We start from the raw sequence: 24,455 nt of genomic DNA, 5'->3' as shown, positions 1-24,455 counted from the left end.
TGTCCATTCGGCACTCCCTAGACAGATAGGTGCCAATGGATGACCATTGATCATGATAGCCAGGCTTAGCTAAGTGCATCTCCGTTTGGGAACTGTCCCTTATCAAAAGAAAACATCTTTAATCAGCCTGCATGAATACTTTCTCTGTGGCTGCACCACAGAGAGGGAGAGTGAGATGGGGCCTCATTTAGGAAAGCACAGCAACGCTTAATTCTGTCTTATTAACAAGCATTGCCGCTAGAGCTGTAAACTTATTTGGCGAGCATGGACCTCTGAGAAGGAGTCTGAATCCATCAAGAAGACAGGAATTCTAATATCGCACTGCCGTCTTGTGTACAAAATATTTGTTCAGCTCTAACGTCTGTGTGCGTTGACAAGGCATCTCAAAAGGATGTATTAAATAAGAAAATGATCCTTTCTGTTACCATTCCTGTAGTTGGAGCATTGTTTCACCCTTTTACGTTCTACAATATTTACAGACAAGGTTTTATCACTGGAGTTGTACAGAACAAGTGTGCATCAGTCCATGAAAATCATCAGTACTGCTGTTTTTCTATGCATAGTTTAATCAAGAGCACTTAAAAGATGCAAAAGATGGATTGTGTTCTGTGAGCACCTGCACATCTCTAAGTCACTTCCACAGCCTTTTATGTGGGGGATGTAGCTCAGTGGTAGAGCATATGCTTTGCATGTATGAGGTCCTGGGTTCAATCCCGGGCATCTCCAAGTGCTTTATGTTACTGTGCTCACATTGCTGTCTTCTGTTGAGTGAGAACTCTTTGCTCGTGCTCATAGAGAGCCAGGTTTACACAATTAAACTCGAAGTGCTACAGTGTTCTCTGCAGTTTTAAATGTACCTCCAAAGCATTTAGTTCTGTTAACTACCAAAGAATGTGAACTAATTTAAAGTCACATTCAGGAAATCCAGAGAACGTCTTCACACTTGTCATGGCTGTTGCAGAAAAACCTCACCCGGGATGTTGAATCTCACCCGGGTTTTCCTGAGAGATCATTCACCGAGCGAGTCCTCCATCTGGATTCCGCACTGAGCTGAAAGCTGCGCGAATTCCTCATTGTGTGTCCTGTACTGTGTAGCACAGTGACAAGAACGCCTTGAGTGTTTTTTTCCGGATGTGAAGGAAAATGCAAAAGAGCATGAAAAGTATTGATGGCATAAAATATCCATGGTACAACTCGAGAAGGAACTGACGGACAAAACAATGCCATTTGATGATTACAAGAGAAACACAACCGTCCGAACATGGGCTTGGATCCTGAATGCTTGCGTTAAAAGACAAAGCAAAGGATATAACCTGTAAATGTCTTCATGTCTTACAGTTTATGAAATAACACAATTGCTTCCTTTCTTAATAATTTCTTACTATTGATAGATGGTTTTTTGAATTTTAACAGAATCACAATTACAGACATTTGGGGTTAAACTGTTATTCACATACTCTAACGAAGAGAAACGTTAGTGTCTTCCGGTTTGTGAGCCCATTTCTCAAAAAATAAAAAAATAAGTTATAAATATTGAATTGTTCTATTTTGTAGGCTTGCATAGTCATTCATATTTCAGTTAAACATTTTCTTCTGTAGTAATTTCATTTGATATTATATTAATCCTGATTTACAATTTTTGGACATGGTTCATCTTAAATAATTTGTAATTAGTTTCAGTTTTGGAAAATCGCGCCCAGAAGCTACTAAAACTGGTTATGTTTGCATAATGTGTAATGTAATAGTAGCATTTTGGGTGGGAAAACAAAAGGCATTTCTTGGTATGAATCCCAACACTTCATAAGCGGCGTTCGAGGATTTCTCGCTTCAGATAAAGCTGTCAATACATCATAGATTTTTACTCAATCAATATCAGCAGTGTTATCGCTACCGAACACTAAATATAGATCCTGGCAATACTTCGTGAGATCTTCGTAAGAAAATCCAAAAAAGGACAGAAGCAATCAACGTTTCTTTTGGATCGAGAAGAGGATAATTATGAGACTCAAAATATGCCTGTCTTTTCTTTTTTCGAGGACAAATGGATTATTGAGGTGTAAAGTTGGGTTCAAAACCAAAGTCATCTGCTATTGCTGCTGTTTCTTTGATAGTTTCTTCAAATCCTTCAATTGATCATTGATATCGAGGAATAATATTATACAAATTGTGGTTTTCTGTTAATTGCCAATTTTATTGTTACATCTTCGTTTACAGATGTCTTCCATGTATCACAAGGTATAATAGTCGCCGTGTGTCCTCAGCTAAAATGTTTTAAAAAGTACGACAAAAGTACAATATGCTTAACAACATTTATGGTTATATCTATATTAAAATGAAGGTAAATATACCAAGATATTAAAAAACAATTGTACAGTCCTAACCTAATAATGCTTGTGAAGTTTTCCAATAAATCTGAACTGTAATTTTGAAATATTATTGCTGAGAATGCAAAGAGAATACAAAGATCAAATTCAATGAGTGAAAATACAAAAGTAGTTCACTAAACTGAGTTTCTTCCCTGAAATGATTTGATTTGCTTGCGAAGCACTAAGCAGCTTTGAACAGATCGCGGGAATCAAATATACAGATGGGTTCAGAGTGTGCTTTCCAACTTTTGTGTAACATTTTCCTTTGATAGGGCAGAGTTGTCTTCACAATCTGGGTTACATAAAAAGGAGTGACGTCAGTACAAAACAGCTTTCCTTCTTGGGGAACAACGGTTGTGTTCCATATTTCTAACTCTTTTGGTTTCAAGATCTCAATTTAGTGTGAAACATAAAAGCCAGCTGGATAAATCTCTTACACGTCATTTACAATGGTCTTTCAACTAATAGCCCGTGCAGGGCTCAAACCTCAGCTAATGGTACAAGTTGCGTAAGGCTCTGCAACATGCAGGTAAGAAACTAACCTGTGCTTCTTCATTTTATACACAGTGAGCTATATTTGCGAGCCTACTACCCGCTGCGGGCTCCGTATTTAATTGTGGTACAAGACCGGCTGTGGAGATGAAGTGAGACTGGTGTGTACATTAAAAGGCTCATAGTGTCCCTGAGAGGGCTCAAACCACCACCCTTTTGGTTAACAACCGAGCCACAAAAACCCATGTACAGCTTAACACTTCTCAGTCTCGGTGAAAGTTATACACTCCGTAAAATTTCCGGAGGTTAATTTGTTTTTAAAGGAAAATCACCAACAGCGGCCGAGATCTACTGGAGTTTTTCATTCTATACTGCGATTTCTGTAGGGTACCCTGTGAAAATACGAAATTTGACGAGAAGGGATGGACATATAAGGTCAGAAGGCTTGGGGAATTGAACTTTAAGGTGAAGACTGCGGGTTCAGCAGCAGCAGAACCTGATCAGTGTCAGTTGACTCCGATATACTTTGAAAAATAACTTCGGGATTTAGAGTCAGACGTGCTACCGTTGCACCATGGGGTATTTGATTTAAAAAAAATAGAAAAACAGTCAGTGTTCCTGGATCTGTTATCGAGAACAACACCTGCACAAGAGCTGCGCAGGAAGAATAAAATGTGGTCTGGGAAGAAGAGACTCTCTTCGGAAGAGCGGCGCGCTTCACAGGAGAATTTTTTGTGAAGCTGATTTGTCTCCTTTGGGGATTTCAAAATTGCTGATATCTGTGGCGCAAAGGTAGCATGTCTGACTCCCCATTAGAAGGCTGCGTGTTCAAATCGCGTCGAGGTCTGCTATTAGTTTATCAGGTTCTGTTGGTCCTGAACACGGAATTCACACCATGTAGTTGAGTTCTATCTGTACACCACATAGATAATCTAAACACAATAGAACCCTACAGGACACGCAGTTAGGGTCTCACACAGCGAATACCCTTGAACACAAGAGAGAAGGCACAGTTCAAATCTGCGAAACATCACCTCTGTCTTTAGAGACAGCTACATCAGAGAATGGAATCCCGGAAGTTTAAAATAACTTCTTTTAATACAGGTTCAAGCAAACCTGAAAGTTAGGGAGTTTCCGGACACTTTTGTTTTATTAAAAAGTGTCTGAAGCCTGAAAATGTAATTTGAAAAAAAACCCGCTATTGGACAATAGCAGGTACTTTTTGTAACGATTTGCTATTTCATGCTGGAAAACAAAGGAAACAGACCCAATGTTTGCTTTCAGGTGCGGTTCATTACATAAAAGATATTACTGAGGAGCTCGAATAAAATTTAAACGAGCCAGGTAGAAGTCGAACCTACAATCTTACGATCCGAAATCAGATGCGTTATTTATTAAACCGCTGGCATTTCACATAACCTGAATTCCCTCATAGTGTGCTCAGCGTCGCTACTAGTAATCCACCGCCACGTCTAAAATTTCGATTCCGATTCCGAAATTCCGATTGATTGAGAATTCAAAGAAAGACTGTTTTCTTCCACAACACCGTATAATTATCACATCCCCCAGACTCTCCAACTTCTCCAGACCTTGCTGGGTGAGCATTTGCTCCGATAAATTAGGTCACGTATCATGTTAAATCACTTCTTCTCAACACAACATTTCCTGGTGCACATTTTCTCTATGAAAAAAATACATTTTTCCCTTGCACGATTTTTCGTTTTTTATCAAAACGTACAGCAAGAAAAAAGAAGAAGAAATAGTGTCGCAAAAGAACTCTGTCGCCCTTGGGAGATGTCAAACGCATTGGACATGAAAAATGCCCAATAAAAGCCATTTCTTTTCGTTTCTCAGTGTCGGGGCTGCTACTGTATGTAAAAGAGGCAATTTTCTCTGAGAGCAGTTTCAGCGCTTTCTGAACGCAGATGTCTCAGAGCGGTGTGTCCAAGTAGCTGTTAAAGGTGATGGTTATCTTGTCACCATAGCTTCGTTGGTTAAAGCACCTTTCTATTAAACAAAAGAACCTATGTTCAAATCCCAGCCGTGTATTTCTTCCTATCTTGTAGTATAGATCTTACCATTTTGGGCACTCACAAAGGGCTTGATTTCGTTAAATGCATGTGTTCATTTCCTTTCTGGAAAACTTGTTTTTTGATGAAATTCACACAGCTTGCGAAACATGAAATTCAGTTCTTGGTTATCAGTGCAGAAGAAATATTACCGGCTGGCAAAAAGAACGGTAAGAGATTTTTTTTTGATTCGAGAAAAGACTCCACCAGTCAGTCTCTGTGGTGCAATCGGTTAGCGCGTTCGGCTATGAACCGTAAGGTTGGTGGTTCAAGTCCACCCAGGGACGTGTTTTTTTTTTGCGATGTAAACATTGTTTTTGCATAGGTCGATTGGATTTCTCAGCTAAACCATAGCCATTTTAATATTTGTAGGAGATGCGACTGTTCAACACGTGTCAAAAATGTCCAATAATGCCCAACATCGCAACTCCCCAGAAAACCATATTCACCCAAGGAAAATGATCGTCTAATCGTCATTTATACTCCCCTCACATCCTCTGCTGAAATATTTTAAAAATACAACGCAGATTTGTTTGAGAGCTTGACAAGCATTGTTTTGTTAGCACTGTGCATCTGGATTTTGATATTTTGACATATTTACCCTAATTTTAAACTGTAAATACTGTACAATCTGTTGTAATTGTGTTGTAATATTAAAATATGTTAGCTGAGGATGCAAAGGGGTGAAAGGGAAAGGTCAGAGGGTATAGTAACAACAAGGTTAGGATTGGTGGAGGTGGTAGGGGTGTTGATGGTTTTTCTCTGTAGAGGATGATTGAGTTTTTTATCCTTCTCTGAAGTGAGAAACTGGAAGAGTTGGGAGTTGAGAGATCTGATGAGGTTAGTTATAGAAGGAAGTTGATGTGGAGCTGTTAGCCGTAAGAATTCCTTAATGTCTTTGATGTTGTCATCAAAGATAAACTGCAGTCAGCAAAGATAAAAAGAAAATGATCTTTGCATACTGCCTTGTCTTTCTCACACCTGAAGAAGGCTCCACGGCCAACACGTTGTGTTTCCTTTCTTCTCTTTTCAGCATGGAATAACCCTTTACTTGTTCCTTTGCAGCCTACGCATGCTGACGCAGCTACTCACCTGATATTTAAATTTCCTATAATCACAAATATGAATGTCTACTGTGGGTATTTTTTCCATGATTATTTATTCTGTCATTGAAGCATATTTTATGTCATACCGAAGTGTCATAATCACTGAATTTTTTTTTTCATTTAGAAAGTAAGAAAATGATAAATCACTATGAATTGCATTAAGCCTGTTCTGATCTAGATTGTCTATATACTTTAACATGCCATGTTCACAATGTCACAACTCAGAAATGCAACAGTGAAGTGTTGTAATTACCAATGTACATAGTGTCGGAACATTGAGATGTTTTGATAATGAGGAAGGAGGGACATGCCATGTTCACAGGGTCATATTTAAAAAAATGGCACAGTAAAATTTCCTAAAGTTCAGGATTTTGATAGTCTGTTCCATTGTCTCTCACACCTCAGTGTCAGAATTTTTAGATGTTTTTATAACCAGGGGGTAGGTTTATAGCAAGAAGCAGAAAGTGCCATCACCCGTTGCTCATCCTCGGTTAACCATATATTCTCATATGCCATGTTCTAGACGTCCCATTTATATTAAAAAGTTCTTGTAAAATGCAAGATTTTAAGACTTTTTATGGTCAGAAGGCAAGGTCGTGGTAAATATGCAGAAAGTGCCTGTGAACTTCTGTTTTGTCTTATTTACTTATTGTGTTTGTGTTGCTGTGAGTTTTGAAAATTGGTTTACAATTTTCTGAAATGTGTTTCACACAAAAATGTTATTTGGATAGTCACTACTTACATATTCCCATTTACTGAGGATAAATACAGTAATCCATCCCGATTAGTACTTTTAAAAATTACTGTAAAGAGCCATCTACAGGCGAAAGGCGGCATAACATCACAGCAGCAGCATTTAAGGCAGAAGAAGAAGCTGGCGAATAAGAAGCCAGCTTCAGCCTCGTTAATGCAATACCATTGGGTGAAGTGGAAAAATATTTCTTGCTCTGAATCCTAACATTTTTATAGGAGGTGTTCTAGTACTTCTTGCCTCAGATAAAATTGCCAATACACTTATTTCTACTCCATCAATAGCAGCAGCGTTATCGGTACTGAGTCCTAAATGTACGTCCTGTCATCATATAAAATGTCAAAAGTTTCAACTGCATTCAACTGATCAAAGTTCTCTTCGATGACAGTTATAATTTTATCTAAAATACATCCGAAACAAATTTGCACTGTTTTTTTTATCCAGAAGAGCATCATCATGAGACTCAAAACATACCTGTTTTTTCTTCTTTCCAGGAGGAAGGATTGTTCAGATGCAAACATTGGTCCAAAATCAATGTACTCTCCTATCGCTGTTGCTTCTTTAAATCCTTCATTTGAACGTCGATATTGAGGGATGATATCGTACAAATTGTGGTTTTCTTTTAAAGCAAATTATATTAAAGTATGAGCCTCTGTTATACTGTAGTTGTCTTGGAAGTTTCGAAAGGTATAATATACCCCCTTGTGCCCTCAGCTAAAATATGATAAAATACAACAAAATTTATTTACATAGAACAGCACTTATGGTTACATGTATATTAAAATTAAGATAAATATACAAAAGTATTAAAATACAAATGTACAGTCCTAACATAATCATGCTGTCCAACTGTCTTTTTTGCTTGTCAAGTTCTCCAACAAATCTGTGTCGTAATTTTAAATATTCTAACTAAGGATGCATCAAGAGCATAAATGAATTCTTCTGCCAGCCGTTCAGTCCTTGGCTGAATATGATGTCCTTGAATGTTGGTCATTATTGGCCATTCCCAGTGATATTGACTTACATACTTAATTGTTTAACAAAAACATTCACATGTCTTGCAAATATCAAGTGGGTTAAGGTTTTGCTAAGAAATCCGAATAAGTAGAGATGAGGTTTACATTGCAATAATGAGAAGTGCATTTCTGGGTGGGCTCAAACCACTAACCTTTCAATTAACAGAGACTCACATGTGTCCCTTTTCTCCATTTGCAAGCTTAAAAAAAGAAAATAATGCTTTTTTCTTACCAGCCTGCGATATACAAGGCAAGATTTGTATTTCATCTTTCACAAGCTGTATGAATTTCATGAAAAGCAAGTTGTTCCAGAAAGAAAATGAAAACTTGCGTTAAACAAAATCAAGCTGTACGTAATCATCCATAGTGATTCATTTTGTAAGACAAGCACTGCTGGGATTTGAACTCAGCATCTCCTGTTTTAAGAGGAAAGCATGTTAACCAAATCAGCCAAAGTGCCATCAATGGATCAACACCATGTCTGAGTCAGTGATTGCAGCTGACAGTCACTGGAGGACAGTTCATCGTTCAACAAGTCAGCCTGCATAATGAGGGGGAAGAGACTGACTTCTGTGATGCAGTATCGACAAATACTAACCTTCTGTCCAACTGTTCTCTGCTGCATTCTGGATTAGCAGGTAAATATTGGTTTCCATGAATGTGTAGGGGTTTTGTGTATTTACTGGGACAATTATTAATTGTAGCAGTAAGTCACAAAATGATTCTTTGATGGCTATTAGAAAACCGACCTTGTGAGTTAACTCATTAACGCACACACACAGATACTAATACACTTATTAATACATAAAATGTGCATATAAACATAACAGATCTTAAGAGTGTGGGTTAGCAGAATACAAAAGGTATATATTAAATCATGAAGAGTTCCAAACCAAGAGGGACATACATTCAGTATACCATTCATTTAGACTGTTTCGTAAATGAACTGGGATTACAACTTCTACACTAGATACTCAAAAGCAAGTACATCACTCATAGGTATTAGATTGATATCAATTGTGGTTGAGGTAACAATTGAATTCTCGAACTGTAATGCAGAATGTTGAATACTCATCCGATCTGTGTGGATTCAGATCTCCCGCGGACACAAAGAAGTAGTGGCAGGCTGTTGCTGTGTGCAATCGGCACTCTCTGGCTCGGTGCCAGGCAGTGGCCGGTGCGGCTGGCGAGAAGGAGAGGAGGGAGAGATTCCTGCTGCGATGCGCTGCTGATGCTCTTTGAAGACCGGCTAGTTAGTGTTGGCTGAAACTAGCAGAGCTTGTGCATATGGAAAGTGACTGCGGGTCCAAGCCAGTCACACTCTTTAGATGGGAAGAAGACCAGTTCGTTCCCGATGTAGCGCTAGCCCTGAATCCTGAGATTCAGCTGTCGACAGTTCCGACCGTAGTTCACTCGTTGATCAGGCGAGCTTTGGCGGTGGAGTACCGGTGGTTCACGAGGCTGTCAGCTGGGCTAACCTTGGGCAGATCTTTTTGTTAGGGGCACCTTCTGGGCATTGTGCTGCCTGTTTTATCTGGAGGAACTACGGTAGTTCAGTGGCTTAAAGTTCCGCGGGCATTCGAGACCCACGTGGGGTTACCCTGCCCTACCAGTTCCTGATTGGCTGATTGAGGTGGAGGATGAGTAACAGTGACCTCTGACCTTAGGGTTGTAAACCTTGGGATGAGCCTCTCCCATGGAATCTCCCAGACAGTAAGGCGCCAGAGATGACCATTTATTAGGGTGGCTGGTGAATCTCAGCCTTGGGAGCTGTTCCTTATCAGGAAACTCTATCAGCTAGCAAAACACCTTAAATGTGAACCAGATGGAATGGCCTCTCTGTATCCAGCTGCACTGAGATGAGGGAGAGAGGGACTGGCAAGGGAGCAGCAAACTTAATTCCTGTATTTTAAATACGCCTTGCCGCTACATAAGTGTCCTTAGAAGAAAAATATCTTCTATGATAGTGGTACAGTCCATCAAACCCCTCCTATAGCCTTTCAAAGAGAAAAAAAAAAAACTGACAACAAAGTATGTCTATGTGTGGTAATCAACCAGGTCTTACAAACATTCTTAAACCCTTCCACCTCCTTTCACTGCAAATGATTTGTACATGTTAGAAGGTTAATTTTGGCTTCTGATATTATGGTGGATTAAGAGTCCTGAAATCTTTGTAGAAGTACAAAGATGAAAGAAAGGGCAGTGTAATCATGGCCAAGAAAAGGCAAATGTTGGACTATCTGCTTGGATTGAATGGAGCAAAACGCAGGCAACTCCTTGAGCAGAACCTGCTTCACCCTTCAGACTGGGGTTTCTGAAGATCTGTACATTTGAACTTTCAAAGTGACTAAAGTAAAGGAGTTTTCCCTTTTTACCACATAATTCCCACAGATCAACACTAACAGAGAGCCTAATTCCAGCCAGGATTCAATCACTGTCTCTCAGGCATCCCAGCAGTGGATTTCATGACTTCAGAAAGCCATCTTCACTAGTGGAGAACTCAATGCTCTGAGGTTTACTGGCAGAGTCTCACACTGGGTAATGTTAGATGTTGATAAATAATGTCCTATGGAATTCTACTGTTGATAAACTCTACTATGGAACTGCGATGTGTCTTGAAAAAAATCTTCTATGATAGTGGTACAGTCCAGCACAGCCTTTAAAAGAGAAAAAAAACAAGGTAAGTCTGTGGTGTAATCAACTAGGTCTTGCAAACATACTTAACCTCTTCCAGCTACCAACATTACAAATGCTGTTTACACATTAGATGGTTATTTTTGGCTTCTGATATTATGGTGGATAAAGAGCCCTGGAATCTTTGTAGAAGGACAAAAGATGGAAAGAAAGGGCAGTGTAACCATGGCCAAGAGAAGGGAAATGTTGGAGAGATCTTTTTTCATTCACTTTTTATCATTGTTTTTCCAGCCCAACAAAGATCAACATATATGAGCAGGCGTCCTGTGCCAAATCCAATCTGCCTTCCTTCCAAGCATAAAGGAATGTGAGTGAATTAAATATTGACATATGAAAATACACAAAAATATGCAATCACACTGTAGTGTGCTCTCTGAAGGCACCAGTTCTGTAGGGTTTGGGCATTTACTGGGACAATTATTAATTGTAGCAGTAAATCACAAAATTGATTCTTTTGATGGCTTTAGAATCCAACCATGCGACATAACTCGAACAACGCACACACACAGGTACTAATACACGAGGATACATTTATTAATACATAGAATATGCATATAAACCTAACAGATCTTATCGAGAGGGTTATCAGAATACAAAAGGTATATATTCAGTCAGATACAAAGTGTTACACATATCAAAAGGACATACGTTCAATATATCATTCATTTAGACCGTTTCGTAAATGAACTTGGTTATAACTTCTATATTAGATTCTCAAAACAAGTACATAACTCTTAGGAATTAAAGTGATATCAACTGGTTGGGATAACAATTGAATTCTCTAGCTGTAATGCAGTGAAGTTGAATACTCATCCAATCTCTGGGGATTCAGATCTCCTGCAGACTCAAAGAAACAGTTGCAGGCTGTTGCTGTCCAATCCGCGCTCTCTGGCTCGGTGCCAGGCTGTGCTGTGCGGCTTGTGACGGTGTGGTGCTGATGCTCACTGACCGGCTGGTTAGTGTTGGCTTTAACTAGCAAAGTTTGCGCACAGGAGAAAAGATGACTGTGGGTCCCAGCAAGTCAGGAAAAAGACCGGTTCGTTCCTGATGAAGCGCTAGTTCTGAATAGTGATTCAGCTGTCCACAGTTCCGACCTGTTCACGAGGCCTGCTGCTGGTGCTAACCTCGGGTGGATCCTCTGGTTACTCTCTGGCAACCTCCGCTCTAGACTCTTAGAACAAAGGAAAGTTCTGGCACTCGGACACACTGGCCGTTCCGTGGTTGTCCGGGCTGAGTCTCAAGATGGTCAGGAGGTGCGCTGTGAGAATGTCCTGCCCTTGGGAGCCTTCTGCTCCTGGGCCGTCCTGCCCTGGAATTCTCCTTTGAATTCCCTTTAGAAAAGTCCACAGAATTCTCCTGAATCTTACTACAGGCTCTCTGTGTTGCCTGTTTTTACCTGGAGGAACTCCAGCTCGTTGATTGGCTGAACGTTCCATGGGCATCAGAGTCCCACGTGGGTTACTTGGCCCTACCAGTCCCTGATTGGTTGATCAAGGTGAGATATGAGTCATTTACTCCTGACACCTAGGAATGCAGTCCATCTGGCACTCCCTAGACAGATAGGCGCCAATGGATGACCATTGATCATGATAGCCAGGCTTAGCTAAGTGCATCCCCCTTTGGGAGCTGTCCCTTATCAAAGGAAACCTTAAATCAGCCTGCATGAATAGTTTCTCTGTGGCTGCACCACAGAGATGAACAGAGATGGGGCCTCATTTGGGAAGGCTCAGAACACTTAATTCTTTCTTATTAATAAGCCTCGCCGCTACAACACATATGCAGTTTGAGCAAACATAAGACAATAACCAAGTACCACAAACTACCAGGCATCTAGTATCATTAGCAGTTCAGGTGGGGAGCTGCGTCACCATGTGTAGGCTGCAAAGGAACAAGTAATAGGTCTATTCCATGCTTAAAAGAAAAGAAAGAAAACACAACATTTCAGCCGTGGAGCCCTCACACCTGAAGAAGGCTCCACGGCTGAAACGTTGTGTTTTCTTTCTTCTCTTTTCATCTAGTGTCATTAGCCTTTTAACAGTTCCTGTCAAAATAAAATAGAAATGGAAAACATTCTAGAGAGAGTTTGAAATACCAAGGTACAATTTAAAACATATCTCTTCCACTACAACCACAATATTTTGGAGAGATCGTTGAACCTCACTGTTCTGACATGTCCGTTAGCCTACGTCCTGCTTCAGCAATGAATGTGGCGGGGCATATTCTGAGGGAGATGAGGTCAATCAGGTGGCAGGAAAACCACGCTATGCTTTTTGCTTTTTTTGAGATCCTGAAAAGGACAGAGGGGCCATGTATATGTGTGCAGCTGGATATGTAATTGCAGGTGGTGTAGCAAATTCTGCTGAAGCCCCACTGCCTGGTGTGGACGGTAGCTGTGCATGTTGCAGCAGAATTGTGCATGTGAGATCAAGGGGGCATGTCATGTGTTTCAGCACTTCACTCCCTTCAGTAGCACATGATTCCCTGAGTTCTTTGGATGACCTGTGGACCGATCTTTCACGATGAAGAATTCCTTAAGAAGAATAGATCTCAGCCCACCATCCCAATGCCTCCGTCTCAAAACACCAACCTCCCACTGCACTTAGTCTGCAAGGCAGTCCTTTCAAGTGTGATGACGACGCTGGGACCTTCGTTGCCTATTGTACGAGCTGAACTTTTGTGCTCATCAATTCAACGCTCTTTCCATCAACTCATCTTGTCTTTTGACGCTTCGTGTTTTGCGCTCCTTTGACTATCGGCATATCGGGTGACTGCAAACACTGAAGTTCTTGCTTACGGAGTGTGGAACATTGTTTTCAAGTGATCGCTGTTCTGTCATGCTGACGCCGAGTGAATCTTTCTTTGGCAACATGGGCAGGCCGACAGCAGCGCGAGCGAAAGTAATGGCAAATTTCTTGACTTATTTCTGAATGTGAATGTTCTTTAGGAAAGGGATGCGGCGTTGCTTCTCGCCCGTGTAAAGGTCACGCATTCCAGACGTGGTTATGAGTGAACAGTTGGCACAAGAGTCTGAAAAGAGCAAGAGAGGAAGCAACCCTGCCCCATGTGAGGAACAAACTCACGACCTTCAGATTATGAGATTGACACACTACCTACTACGCCAATGAGGCCGGCTGCAGTGCATGTGTCGGAAAGTTTGCCTCACGTGAATTTCAGTCACCTATACACTAATCTTGCGACGCCCTCTGCTGGATGTTGCATTTGCCTTTTGATCTCACCGATACTTTTTTGGTCTGTTTCTGTTGCGAGTCCGTCTTTCAGATCTCACCTAGCACAAGTCTCTCTGGCTGAAGTGGCCTCTCTGCTTCAGCATCGTGCCCTCACTCAGCCATTAAAAATGTCACTCGGACTTCTGACATGCTGACATGAAATGTCAAGAGAGAGTGGCGGAGACGCTTAAGCCAGAGAGAAGATGAAAAGGGGGCGTGGCTGCGAAATGCTTGACAGCTGCACGATGCTCTCCATGAAAGGCATGACCACAGGCTAAAAGACACCTTTCAGCACATCAAGCTCTAAGCACACACCTAGAGAACGCAGGAATTGATGCTGCTACTTCCCACATGCAAGGCAAGCGCTGTACCATACAAGCCAAACCCGCTTGCTGGGGCTTATGCCTCGGCGTCACCTAGTGCCACTTGTTCCCCTCTTACCAGGCAAAGTTCACTGCCCTTCGTCTGCAAGGCAGCCGTGTAATTGCGGCTTTCTTGACTTATTGATGAAGGTCTGACTGGACGAGCGAATGACGCCTCTCCCCCATCCTCAAGCTCACTGACAGATTGAAATAGCCAATGTTGCCGTGGCTCGTTGGTCTAGTGGTATGATTCTCGCTTAGGGTGCGAGAGGTCCCGGGTTCAACTCCCGGACGAGCCCTCGTGTGCTCTTTTCCTCCTCTTCCACAAGACTGGGAACTGATATCCACATCACTTCGCAGCGTCTGCTTATGGCAAACGATGGAATGTGACTAATGACTGAACGAGCCTGGCGAATTCTCATCACGTGGCACAATGAGAGCGTGCAGTCAGCTCTCCAAGGCGGCAACCTCATTGCTCGTTCAAAAGAACACGTACTGAAAACTCATCACCACTATGTCGTAGATGAGCACCGCGATCGCTTGTTGTCATGCGTCCTTACTTGGGAAATGCAAAAGCAAAAACTGCCCTCTCTCAGCCACCGAAACGTGTGCGGCTCGCCTTGCGCTCTCTGCGCCTCGCATATTTGTGGAGCTGTCTGCTCTTCTTTCTGTTGAAGTACTCAAGTTACGGGGCGTCCTGCAGCCTATGATGTTCTCACTGAGAGCTTTCAAGATTTGAAGGAAAACTACGAGCTTGATGGCTCAAGTCGAACAAATGTGATTGTTAAGCAATCGATGATCAAAAGCACGTCTTCTAACAATTTGTGAGAGTATTATCAGCACTGTTTTCACTCGGATATACTTCTCACTTGCTAAGCTGACAAACTGGACGAGAAAATGCTGGAGACGCACTCAGTGCAGACTGAGGTTGGGAAGGAGGTGTGGCCCTTCAACGCTTGACAACTGAAGGACATTCTCTCCACAACGGAGGAGCACCTATCAGAAGTCGCAGAGGCTAAATTAGAGCACCGGGCTCCCAGAGCTCCAAACTCAGACCTGGAGGATGCGGGAATCGATCCCGCTATCTCTCGCATGCGAAGCGAGCGCTCTACCATTTGAGCTAATCCCCCGCGCTTCATGCTTCTCGGCATCATGTCTTAACGCCTCTGCCCCTCTTGCCAGGCACCGCCCACTGCCCTTGGTCTGCAAGGCAGTCCTTTCAAGTGCGATGACGACGCTGGGACCTTCGTTGCCTATTGTACGAGCTGAACTTTTGTGCTCATCAATTCAACCCTCTTTCCATCAACTCATCTTGTCTTTTGACGCTTCGTGTTTTGCGCTCCTTTGACTATCGGCATATCGGGTGACTGCAAACACTGAAGTTCTTGCTTACGGAGTGTGGAACATTGTTTTCAAGTGATTGCTGTTCTGTCATGTTGACGCCGAGTGAATCAGTGTTCTGATGTGTGACAGTGACAGTGAAGCTCTGCTCTGTGTGCTTTAGGAGAGCTGATGTCCTCTGTGAAAGAAGAGGCCCCAGAGTACTATGACGATGCTGTAACTATACCTCAGAGTCCAGATGCCTTGTCAGGTGGGTTATTTCAGTCCAGTCCCAAAGAGAAACCTTGTACCAATCCCAGAAACTCTGAGTCTCTCTCCTCTATGTACTGCAGACCACATCACACTGAGTCTGTTTATTCTGCTGCCAGTGTCCAGCTCCTCTTCAAATATTTCACAAGGATACAAAGCATTGCCTTCTCTGTTCTGATACAGGCTGCACTGTTGTCAGTCACCATCTCAATTTAAAAAAATGGAATGGGTTTGAAATGTATTATATAATCAGGTTGCCTGATCCCCTGTATTTTAAATCTGATGTGTAACAGTAAAACTGTCTCTGTGTGCTTCAGGAGAGCTGATGACTTCTGTGAAAGAAGAGGCTCCAGAGTACTATGATGATGCTGTAACTGTGCCCCAGAGCCCAGACACAGTGTCAGGTGAGTTATCATAAATAAGACTTGGTAGTACACTCTGTACCAGCCTGCATTAGCCTTTGTCATTAGAAATAAACACTACCTGGAAGAGAAATAGTCTCTGACAAGCCAGTATGTGTCAGAATGACAGCGAGATTACTGACCTGCTCTTCTGTTCACAGGGAGACTCCTCTCTGATGCGGCACCTTCTGGATACAGTGTGGATGACAGTGAGGGAGACCCCACTTTAGGTAAAGGGGACTACAGCCAGGGATCTCGGTGTGAGTGAGGTAGTTCAGGGATGAAGAAGATGATCCCCAGTAATCAATCGCTGTGCCAATCTCATCCAAGACAAGAGGGCACCAGGTCTAAGTGGTGGCTCAAATTGTGCTGTGTCCTGCATGGATCAATAGTAGCTAATACAGAGTCCTGATTGCATACCTCAGATATCAGATCTAAGTGGGGAATTGATTCTGTTTTTTTATGTTCTGCTAGAGTATCTATTGGCTTGCCTTTATCAGCTGTGTTGGAAAGATAATCTGTGCTTCGTCTCAGGAAAAAATCATCAGTACTGTCATTTTATTCTGTGCGTATGGCCGTTATTTAAAGTATATAAAAATCACGAGTTCATAGATTTCTCCAAATATCAACGACACCTTGTAAACCTGTGATAAGAATTCCTTCAATCCAATAGTTTCACTCCAGGGAAAAGGCAGGGAAACATAGAGAATTCTTATTTAAAGACAACATCCGTATTGGATTGCATGTAAGCAGGCATCACTCAGAATTCCTAATATGATTCTGAATTCAGTTTTGCAGTTCTTTAGTGTTTTACTACTTTCAGAGAGTCCTTTATTGACCTTGCTGAAGCAGAGAAGCGACATAATCACAAATGTGACCAGTTTTTTTGCTGTTTCTGGTTAATAATGATTATTATTTTGTATTTTGATTAGTATTTTTCGTAGCATTCTTCTTCAGCTTTTAAGTTATTTGGTGAGCAAGAACCACTGAGAACGAATCTGAATGTGTGAGCCCATTTCAAAAAATAAAAAAAATAAGTTATATAAATCAAACCTTTTCTTCTGTAGTAATTTCATTTGATATTAAAATTAGTCCTGATTTACAATTTTTGGACATGGTTCATCTTAAATAATTTTGTAATAAGTTTCAGTTTAGGAAAATCATGCCCCAAAGCTACCAAAACTGGTAATGTTCACATAATGTGTAATGCAATAGCAGCAGTTGGGGTGGGAAACAAAAGGCATCTTTTGGTATGAATCCTAAAACTTCATAGATGGCGTTCTAGGATTTCTTGCTTCAGATAAAGCTGTCAATACAACATAGATTTCTACTCAGTCAATATCAGCAGTGTTATCACTACCAAACGCTAAATATAGATCCTGGCAATACTTCATGAGTTGTTCATTAGAAAATTGTTTATGTTTTTTTTTAACATATTTTCAATACCAGACAAAAAGTCGAAAGTTTCAATTTCATGCAACTGATGAAATCTCTCTTCGATGGAAGTTATAAGTACAGTACATCCAAAATACTGCGGAATCAATCAAATTTACATGTTTCTTGTGGATCCAGAAGATCATTTTGAGACTCAAAACATGCCTGTCTTTTCTTTTTTCGAGGACGAAGGAGTAGGAGCAGGAGTAGCAGTAATGGCAAGAACATGTTTAGAGTTCAGCACTTCTCATTTCTAATGCGGAGCCATCGACTCGGAAAGCACCAGCCCCGATAAAATAAATTGCAGAATTGCTGCCTACACGCTTTGAATTGCTGGCATTCTCTGAAAGCGTTCCTTTTTGAGGGTTCATGAAATTCCTCACATTTGAGCCAACACTAAAATATTTCATTTGGGGTCGCCTAATTCATAGTGCAAACCGAATCTACAGGGGAATGGTGTGGCACATGAAGCCGTTTGTTATTCTGTTGTGAGGTGTGAGGGGCGGAATGCAAATCGAGTTGGTGAATAGAAAATGAAACAGGAGTCACTTCTTGAGCTACAAATTCCAAAAAGTATGAAAACCTGTGCATTTTAACAGTGCAGAATACTCACAAATTGCACTGAGTTGCTTGCTTTCTTCTGCTGCTTTTATATTTCAGTCATTCACTGTCAGCTAGCACTGGAACAATTCAAGAGAGGTAAAAACAGAAGCAGTCAGGAGTGGGGTTTGAACCCACGCCTCCATTTGGAGACCAGAACACCCAAGCCAGCTGAAAAAACACACATCCTTGAGTCTGGCGCCTTAGACCACTCGGCCACCCTGACAAGCAAAAGCAAGGTGTGTGCTGAATGCACCAGTAGTTGACTAAACTGAGATTCTTCCCTGAAATTATTTGCTTGCGAAGAGCCAAGTTGCCTTGAATGGATCTTGGAATTCAAATATACGGATGGATTGTTATTTGGTTGTGAGTTTTGAGGGGCGTATTATAAATTGAGTTGGTGAAAATGCGCTTTTTGTTAGTCTGTCGGGAGGCTGCACAAGGTGTTTAGAGGGAGAACGTCTAAAAGACAGGCTCTCTATGTTTAACATCAAGGCAGATTTATTTTTTCTCAATGGAAATGCTCATCAGCGCTTTCAGCTTTACGTAGGGAATAACATCTGCTGAGATCACTTTTGAGCCAGTGCACATGGTAATGTGCCACCAAGTACATTTAATATTGGCTGTGGTAGCGAGCTGCTTTTGTTTGTGAGGCTTTTACTTCTTCAAGCTGAATTATCGGCAGGAGTAGTTTATTAAATCTTTGCTCATAGCGCTCCATCAGAAATACCTTGTCCATGTTCAAAAGAGATCAGAGGATTTACTTCATACTTTCACATAGCATACCTTACACGAAAGATTTAAATGGGGAATTGATTGTGCTTCTTGATGTTGTTCCTGTGGTTGCCTTGGTTACAATGGTGAACATTCTTCCACGTTCTGCTAGAGTATCCACTGGGTGGGCTTTATCAATTGGCTCGGATAGGTCATCAGTGCTCCGTCTCCAGAAAAATAATCAGCACTGTCTTTTTTCTGTGTGCATGACCGTCTTTTAAAACATATAAAATCACGAGTTCATTGATTTCTCCAAATAACAACAATACATTTTAACCCAGCGGTTAGCATTCCTCCAATCCAATAGTTTTACTCCAAGTAAAAAGCAGCGCAATATATAGAGAGATGATATTCAAAGATTTCAATGTTCTTATTGGATTGCCTGTATGCAGATATCGCTCAGAATTGCTAATATGATTTTAATTCAGTTTTTCTCTACTACTTTCAGAGTTTTTTATTGACCTTGCTGAAGCAGAGAAGTGACATAATCACAAATGCGACCAGTTGTGCAGCTGTTTCTGGTTAATAATGATTAATGCGAAAAAAAAACAGCTCCTTGCATTCAGAGCAAGAGCAACCAACATGCTCACTTGTTGAGTTGGGTATTTTCCAAGCTACTGTTCCTTAGCTGTAAAGTTATGTGGTGAGCAAGGACCTCTGAATCCATCAAGAAGACAGGAAAACTAATATCGCACTGCCGTCTTGTGTACAAAATATTTGTTCAGCTCTAACGTCTGTGTGCGTTGACAAGGCATCTCAAAAGGATGTATTAAATAAGAAAATGATCCTTTATGATACCATTCCTGTGGTTGGAGCGTTGTTTCGCCCTTTTACATTCTACAATTTTTACAGACAAGGTTTTATCACTGGAGTTGTACAGAACAAGTGTGCATCAGTCCATGAAAATCATCAGTACTGCTGTTTTTTAACGCTTGCGTTAAAAGACAAAGCAAAGGATATAACCTGTAAATGTCTTCATGTCTTACAGGTTATGAAATACAATTTCTTCCTTTCTTAATAATTTCTTAGTATTGATAGATGCTTTTTTGGAATTTTAACAAAATCACAATTACAGACATTTGGGGTTAAACTGTTATTCACATACTCTAACAAAGAGAAACGTTAGTGTCTTCCAGTTTGTGAGCCCATTTCTCAAAATATAAAAAAAATAAGTTATAAATATTGAATTGTTCTATTTTGTAGGCTTGCATAGTCTTATTCATATTTCAGTTAAACATTTTCTTCTGTAGTAATTTCATTTGATATTATATTAATCCTGATTTACAATTTTTGGACATGGTTCATCTTAAATAATTTTGTAATTAGTTTCAGTTTTGGAAAATCGCACCCAGAAGCTACCAAAACTGGTAATGTTCATGTAATGTGTAATGCAATAGCAGTATTTTGGGTGAGAAAACAAAAGGCATTTCTTGGTATGGATCCCAACACTTCATAAGCGGCGTTCAAGGACTTCTCGCTTCGGATAAAGCTGTCAATACATCATAGATTTTTACTCAATCAATATCAGCAGTGTTATCGCTACCGAACGCTAAATATAGATCCTGGCAATACTTCGTGAGATCTTTGTAAGAAAATCCAAAATACTACAGAAGCAATCAAAGGTATACGTTTCTTTTGGATCGAGAGGAGGATAATTATGAGACTCGAAACATGCCTGTCTTTTCTTTTTTTGAGGACAAATGGATTATTGAGGTGTAAAGATGGGTTCAAAACCAATCATCTGCTATTGCTGCTGTTTCTTTGATAGTTTCTTCAAATCCTTCAACTGATCATCGATATCGAGGAATAATATTACACAAATTGTGGTTTTCTGTTAATTGCCAATTTTATTGTAATTACATCTTTGTTTACAGATGTCTTGCATGTATCACAAGGTATAATAGTCGCTGTGCGTCCTCAGCTAAAATGTTTTAAAAAGTACGACATAAGTACAATATGCTTAACAACATTTATGGTTATATCTATATTAAAATGAAGGTAAATATACCAAGATATTAAAATACAATTTTAAAGTCCTAACCTAACAATGCTTGTGAAGTTTTCCAATAAATCCGAACTGTAATTTTGAATTATTATTGCTGAGAATGCAAAGAGAGTACAAATATCAAATTCAATGAGTGAAAATACAAAAGTAGTTCACTAAACTGAGTTTCTTCCCTGAAATGATTTGCTTGCGAAACACTAAGCAGCTTTGAACGGATCGCGGGAATCAGATATAAGATGGGTTAAGAGTGTGCTTTCCAACTTTTGAGTAACATTTTTCTTTGATAGGGCGGAGTTGTCTTCACAATCTGGGTTAAATCAAAAGGAGTGACGTCAGTACAAAACAGCTTTCCTTCTTGGGGAACAACGGTTGTGTTCCATATTTCTAACTATTTTGGTTTCGAGATCTCAATTTAGTGTGAAACATAAAAGCCAGCCGGCTAAATGGTCTTTCAACTAATCGCCCGTGCAGGGATCAAACCCCAGCTGCTGGTACGAGTAGCGTAAGGCTCTGCAACATGCAGACGAGGAACTAATCTCTGCTTCTTCATTATATACACAGTGAGCTATATTTGCAAGCCTACTGCCCCCTACGGGCTCTGTATTTCATTGCGGTACAAGACCGGTCGTGGAGACTTCTCGGTCTCGGTGAAAGTGATACACTCCGTAAAATTTCAAGACATTCATTTGTTTTTAAAGGAAAATCACCAACAGCGGCCGAGATCTATTGGAGGTTTTTTTTTTCATTCTATACTGCGATTTCTGAAGGGTACCCTGTGAAAATACGAGTTTTGACGAGAAGGGATAGACATATATGGTCAGCAGGCTTGGGGAATTGGACCTTATGGTGAAGGCTGCGGGCTCAGCAGCAGCAGACCCTGATCAGTATCGGTTGACTCCGATATTTACCTTAGTGTCGATATACTAAGATGTTTTGGTAACGAGGAAGGAGGGACAAAGCAATTTGGCAGAATGTGTGCTATTTTGTTGACTATAAATCCCCACATGCTGTGTTCAGAGGGTCATTATTAAAAAAAACGTAACAGTAAAATCTCTTGTACTTCACGATTATGAGTGCCTGTTACATTGTGTCTCACACCTCAGTGTCAGAATTGTGAGACGATTTTGTAATCAGCAGAAATTGCATTCACCTTTTCCCAATGCATTCTCACATGCCATTTTCTCCCATGCCATGTTCAGAGGGTCATATTTTTAAAATGGTACAGTAAAATGTCCTGAAGTTCAGGATTGTGACAGTCTGTTATATTGTGTCTCACACCTTGATGTCAGAAATATGAGACAATTTTAAAATCAGGAGGGAGGGCCCTAGCAATATAACAAACATTGCATTTACCATTTGACAATGTATTCTCTCATGCCATGTTCAGAGGGTCGTATTTAAAAAACGGTACAGTACAATGTCCTGAAGTTCAGGATTTTGATAGTCTTTTCCATTGTCTCTCACTCATCTGTGTCAGAATTTTTAGACATTTTTATAACCAGGAGGTAGGTTCACAGCAATAAGCAGAAAGTGTGATCACCCTCTGCTCATCCTCAGTTAACCATATATTCTCATATGCCATGTTCTAAATATCCCATTTAAAACTGCTATATTAAAATTTCTTGCAAAATCCAAGAGTTTGAGACTTTTTATGACCAGAAGGCAAGGTCGTGGAAAATATGCAGAAAGTGCCAGTGAACTTATGTTTTGCCTTTGTCTTATTTACTCGTTGTATAACATGCCAGATTGTATTATTGTGAGTTGTGTTTCTGAAATGTGTTTCATACAAAAATGCAATTTGGACAGTCTCTACTTACATATTCCCCTTTACTGAGGATATGTACAGTAATACATCCGGATAAGTATTTTTAAAAATGACTGTAGAGAGCCATCTACAGGCGAAAGGCGGCATGACATCACAACAGCAGCATTTAAGATGGAACGAAAAACGCGAAGAAGCTGGCGAATAAGAAGCCAACTTCAGCCTCGTTAATGCAATAGCATTAGGTGAGGTGAGGTGGGAAAAAAAGCAAATTTTATGCTTCAAATTCAATACATTTTATTTATTATGAATGTGCCGGAAATTTTTCAGTACTTTAGAGGGTTCTGCCATTTTAGATGTTATGCTGTTCCTGTCTGATTTATCAAATGTGTCATTTAAATCTCCCGTCATTTCTATATCAGTCTGAAGGCCTTGAAGTAAAGATTGCAATTCATCCAAAAATGCAATTCATCCAAAAAAAGTTTCCCACTGGTGATACATACAAGGAAATGAATGTACATTATCCCCCAAAATCAACAAATTTAAAATCAAATACCTCCCTCATCTGCAGGTGGAGAGAATAATGTCAGAATAAATACAGGTTTAAAAGTCAAGAGCATTGATAGTCCTATTTGAAAATGACACTAAAATGCTCACAATATATTAAAAAGCTCTGTAAAATAATAAAAAATAAAACAAGGTAAAAATAAATAATACACAGTTATAAAGCTCAGGAATTATCAATGGGAAGTTACAATGGGTTGATATGATTTAAAAAATAAAATGTTTGAAAAAAATCCACTTACAATATGCTAAAAATGGCAAGAATACTTAAAACAGGTGTGTAAAATTAAAAAATAAATAAAACAAGTTAAAAATAAATACTAAATGGTTTTAAAATTCAGGAATGTGATTGGTCAGATGCTTACGATGAGTGTTGCTGGTGTTTCGTGTGATTTACCGAAATGAAAAAAATATTCAATTTAAAAAACGGCAAGAGCTCGTATGAAAAAAAAGTTCTTCAGTATCTTTGTTGTAACAGCTGCACCAGAACTAGTGTATTCATATACATCAGAAAAGTAGCTGAACTTGACTGATTTATATTCAGTTATATGCATTGGGGACGAAAAGGAGACTTACAGTGCCTTGCGAAAGTATTCGGCCCCCTTGAACTTTTCAACCTTTTGCCACATTTCAGGCTTCAAACATAAAGATATAAATTTTTTATTTTATGTGAAGAATCACCAACAAGTGGGACACAATTGTGAAGTGGAACGAAATCTATTGGATTTTTGAAACTTTTTTAACTAATAAAAAAATGAAAAGTGGGGCGTGCAAAATTATTCGGCCCCCTTGCGTTAATACTTTGTAGAGCCACCTTTTGCTGCGATTACAGCTGCAAGTTGCTTGGGGTATGTCTCTATCAGTTTTGCACATCGAGAGACTGAAATTCTTGCCCATTCTTCCTTGCAAAACAGCTCGAGCTCAGTGAGGTTGGATGGAGAGCGTTTGTGAACAGCAGTTTTCAGCTCTTTCCACAGATTCTCGATTGGATTCAGGTCTGGACTTTGACTTGGCCATTCAAACACCTGGATACGTTTATTTGTGAACCATTCCTTTGTAGATTTTGCTGTATGTTTGGGATCATTGTCTTGTTGGAAGATAAATCTCCGTCCCAGTCTCAGGTCTTTTGCAGACTCCAACAGGTTTTCATCCAGAATGGTCCTGTATTTGGCTGCATCCATCTTCCCCTCAATTGTAACCATCTTCCCTGTCCCTGCTGAAGAAAAGCAGGCCCAAACCATG

The 24,455-nt window shown here is 40.3% G+C and overlaps 5 non-coding genes across 5 annotated transcripts; 3 read left to right on the top strand and 2 right to left on the bottom strand.

Annotated features, from left to right (window-relative positions):
• The first annotated feature begins 654 nt into the window (after positions 1-654).
• trnaa-ugc (transfer RNA alanine (anticodon UGC)) lies at positions 655-726 on the top strand. The gene has a single exon. It is a non-coding gene; the product is annotated as a tRNA-Ala (tRNA).
• A 4,414-nt stretch (positions 727-5,140) lies between these two features.
• On the top strand, positions 5,141-5,214 carry trnah-aug (transfer RNA histidin (anticodon AUG)). The gene has a single exon. It is a non-coding gene; the product is annotated as a tRNA-His (tRNA).
• A 9,096-nt stretch (positions 5,215-14,310) lies between these two features.
• trnap-agg (transfer RNA proline (anticodon AGG)) lies at positions 14,311-14,382 on the top strand. Its single transcript has one exon. It is a non-coding gene; the product is annotated as a tRNA-Pro (tRNA).
• A 758-nt stretch (positions 14,383-15,140) lies between these two features.
• On the bottom strand, positions 15,141-15,213 carry trnaa-cgc (transfer RNA alanine (anticodon CGC)). Its single transcript has one exon. It is a non-coding gene; the product is annotated as a tRNA-Ala (tRNA).
• A 3,008-nt stretch (positions 15,214-18,221) lies between these two features.
• trnal-caa (transfer RNA leucine (anticodon CAA)) lies at positions 18,222-18,334 on the bottom strand. Its single transcript has 2 exons — positions 18,297-18,334; positions 18,222-18,267 (listed from the first exon to the last, which is right to left on the bottom strand). It is a non-coding gene; the product is annotated as a tRNA-Leu (tRNA).
• Positions 18,335-24,455: the final 6,121 nt, after the last annotated feature.

The sequence above is a fragment of the Atractosteus spatula genome, unplaced genomic scaffold (assembly GCF_055471065.1).
Source record: "Atractosteus spatula isolate fAtrSpa1 unplaced genomic scaffold, fAtrSpa1.hap1 Scaffold_62, whole genome shotgun sequence".
NCBI lineage: Eukaryota > Metazoa > Chordata > Actinopteri > Semionotiformes > Lepisosteidae > Atractosteus > Atractosteus spatula.
This window is presented reverse-complemented; position numbering and strand designations above follow the sequence as displayed.